This window comes from Lycium barbarum, chromosome 7 (genome assembly GCF_019175385.1).
Source record: "Lycium barbarum isolate Lr01 chromosome 7, ASM1917538v2, whole genome shotgun sequence".
Classification (NCBI taxonomy): Eukaryota; Viridiplantae; Streptophyta; class Magnoliopsida; order Solanales; family Solanaceae; genus Lycium; species Lycium barbarum.
Window position 1 is genome coordinate 60,169,095 of NC_083343.1, and position 4,137 is coordinate 60,173,231.

Consider the following 4,137-nt stretch of genomic DNA (forward strand, 5'->3'; position numbering starts at 1 on the left):
ATTATGATGTCGATATTTTGTATCACCCTGTAAAGGCAAATGTTGTAGCTGATGCTCTTAGCCGCAGATCGATGGGAAGTTTATGTGATGTACGACCAGAAAAGAGAGGAATGACCCGTGAGCTCCAGCAGTTAGCTAGCCTAGGAATTCGAGTGGTGGACTCAGGTAGCACGAGAGCTACTATTCAGAATTCAGCAGTCTCGCCGTTAGTAGCAGAAGTGAAAGAGCGACAATACGAAGATTCCATGGTAATGCAGTACAGAGATACACTCCCCCAGAAAGAGGAGTCATCATTTGATATTTCAGGAGACGGAGTTCTCCGCTGTCGAGGCAGGTTATGTGTTCCCGATGTGGCAGACTTACGCCACCAAATAATGAGGGAAGCCCATTGTTCCCGCTACTCTATCCACCTCGGAGCAACGAAAATGTATCATGACCTTAAGTCTATATATTGGTGGAATGGATTGAAGAAAGATCTAGCGGAATTCGTAGCTCAATGTCCAAATTTTCCGGCAAGTGAAAATCGAGCACCAAAAGTCGGGTGCATTGTTGCAAGCTATAGAAATCCCAACTTGGAAATGGGAAGTGATTAACATGGACTTCATTTCAGGCTTACCCCGTTCTCGACGTAAGTATGATTCCATATGGGTCATTGTGGATAGACTCACAAATTCAGCTCATTTCTTACCGGTAAGACTCCATGGTGTTTGTTACATCCGGCATTTTTGCATATTCGAAAAATTTGAGATGACTTGGCTTGTAATAAATAAGGCCATAATTGGACCTTACTTGGTATGAATGTGTTGTCTATGAATACATTGGTGTGGAATTACGAAAGGAGGCCAAGGGCAAAGTTGGAATTTTGGAAACTTGTGCCATGAATTACAATTATTTAGCCAACAATTAGGCTAAAAAAATAAGAAATAAGGCCCAAAAAGGGAAGGCCCAACCGACCATATGCCCTTGACCCAAGCCCATGGAATTAATTTCCATGTGGTAATATATATTCATCTATATCCTATAGAAGCTTCAAGAAAACAAAGAACAAACAAGAGAAAAAGAGAGAGAGAGAGCACGGCCAAGAGGAGAAGAGAAAGAAAAGAAAGAAAAAATTTCTTGGAGCTTAATCTTGGTTCAAAAAATTCATTTCTTGTGGGATTATTACCAAGCTCAAGGTTCTCTACAACTTGGTATAATTATTTTGGCAAGAGGACAACTCTAGTGGCAAGTGAAGAACTTGAAGGAAAGGTAAGGATTCTATGCTTTTGTTATGTTATGGAAGGTATATGTATGATGTAGTGTGTGGAAATGAATGAAAAGCATGAAAATTATGTGTGTTGGGATGTTTTGCATGTTGGCCGTGTGCATATATATATATATATATTGCATGCCTATGATGACTTGAATTCATGTTGGAATCTTGTTGTAGTTAATGTGGGAATTGCATTAGAAATGAAAGTTGAACGAATTAGTGGAAGTTGGAAAAAAATAGGTTGTGGCCGTGTGGTGTGATGTGGATAATGGAATGTGAATAAATTTTATTAGTATGTTAAATGTGTAATTGTGAAGTGAATGAAAGAGTAATGGTTTTTGTTGTTATGGAAAAATGATTATTAAGTTGTTGTAGGAAAACATGCAAGTTTATTGTAATTATGTAAATGCGGAAGTGAAAGTAGGAAGATGCAAATTATGGTTATCATTGATGGAGTTGGAAGGTAAGAATATGTTATGGATGTTTATGCTAAAAGATTGGAAATTGTGGATGAATTATGCCTTTGGTAGGAAGCTTGTATATTGTGTATACCTTATGTATATTTGGCGAAAACGATATGATATGTCTCCGAATCATGTTGTAATGACCTTGATAAGTGATGAATATAAAAATGGTAAGATTGGTTTGGAAGTGTAAGGTCGGAATGAAAGATATTGTGTTATGTCGGAAAGATGGCTCGCAATGCCATATTCCATATTGGGTAATACCTGTTGTTGTTATTGATGTTGTTGTTGGGTGCTGTGTTGATATATTAAGCCGAGATAAGTCTCGGGGATGTTAAATATATAGGGGAAATGCTGCCGAAATTTCGGTAGGCAATTATGTGATTAAGTATGGAATCCTAAAGGCTTGAATTGACAATTGGTAAACTTGACCATTTCTAGATTCTGGACGAAATTGGAATCGAAGCCAAGCGAGCGTAAGGCGCAATCGAGTTATGTAAAGCCTTCCCCTTTATTCTTAGGCATGTTCTGAACATGATAGGCTCGACCGCGAGCCTTAAATACGACTCCGTTCCTCGGAATTCGAGATGGAAATCCGCTCCAATTCCTTCAATAAGATTGAAACCATTTCCTTATAAAATGTCTTTAAAGTGAACTTTTGTTTGAAACTTTCCTTAAATGGAGTCGGAATACTTCTAAATGATTATGGATGACCTCATAAGGTCTTTTATCAGTCATTTACGCATGTCGCCTCGAGTTCGTCCGAGGTGGGCCCATGGAGCCCCGATACCTCTTGTATGGCCTAAATTGCCTTCTTTCTGTCTGTTTTTCACAGGCAACATCTGAACTACCATTTTTGACCATGATATGACTGTTTTTATATAAATCTTGCAAAATGGTTTTGACATCTGAAAATATGATTCTGGTGATAATATGTCGTGCCTTCCCAAGTAGGATATAGGCGCGTATTATGAATACCATCCGAATACTCTGATTTGACTCGTCGCTTGGCATACTTCAGTTTGATTGAGTCTGTATGTGTGTGGTTTCTCATTAATCTGTTTGTGGATGTCTCAATGCTTCCTTCACTGCGTCCCGGGCCAGGTTCTGTTATCGTGCATATTCCTCTGCATTGTTCACCGCGTCCCTCCGTGTGCGGGCCGAGATCTATTTATATCGGTATGATATTATGATCTGTGTATGGGGATGGCGGCCAGGATGGCACATTATCCGATTCTGTCTGTCCACCGCGTCCCGTACTAAGAGGGTCGGGTTCTGTTTACCGCGCCCCCACGACAGGGCCGGGATCTGTATGTATGTATGTAAGTGCTATCAGCATGTATGTAAGCACATGACTCTGTATGATTCTGTATGACTCTACATGCATAATTCTGTCCGGCACACGTCTGTCTGTCCGTATGTATTGTGATTCTGTCTGTCCGTATGTATCATGATTCTGTCTGTCAGTCTGGACCATGATTCTGTCTGTCCGTCTGGATTATGACTCTGTCCGGTATACTTCCGTCTGTCTGTTCGGCTTATGATGCTGTCTATTATATTTCAGTGTTTCTGGTCCAGATTATGATTATGTTTAATACATTTCCGCTTTACATACTCGGTACATTTTTCGTACTGACCCCCGGTTCTTCGGGGGCTGCGTTACATGCCCGCAGGTACAGACGCACCTGGAGATACACCGCCAGTCTAGGACTCAGATTCTGCTATTTTGAAGAGCTCCTTTGATCCGGAGCGAATACTTTTGGTATATATCTTCTGACATCTGTATATTCTGTATGTATGATAATTCTGGGTACGGCGGGGCCCTGTCCCGTCATCTGATTCTGTATGTCTGTTAGAGACATGTAGATATGTATGTGGGTTACGGGTTGCTACGATTCGGGTAGGTACGAACTATTTTGTGACTTTGTCCGTTATGTTAGCCTCATCGGCTTATATATAATTTCAGTATGTTCGGATATGTGTACGTTATAGCGCGCGCTGCATTTGTATTGGCTTAAGTTTGTATACAGTTGGTGTGAATTATCTGTCTGATGCGCCAATTCTGGTAGGTAGGTACGTATGGGTATCCAGTTAGGATACCAGTCGCGTCCCACGGGGTTGGGTCGTGACAGAAGTGCTATCAGAGCGGTTAGTCCTTGGTATGTCTACAGGCCGTGTCAAGTAGAGTCTTGTTTATCGGTGTGTTGTGCACCACATCTATAAACAGGAGGCTACAGTGCATCTAGGATGTTACCCTTCTTTGAATCTTAGATCGTGCGATAGAACTGTATTAGTAGGATGATCCCCTCCTGACGATTTGTTATGTTTTCAGCGATGCCTCCGAAGAAGGCAACAGCTACCCAGAAGGGCAAAGCGAGGGTGGAGGTAGGAGAAACCAGCCGGGCCCAGAGAGTTACCAGG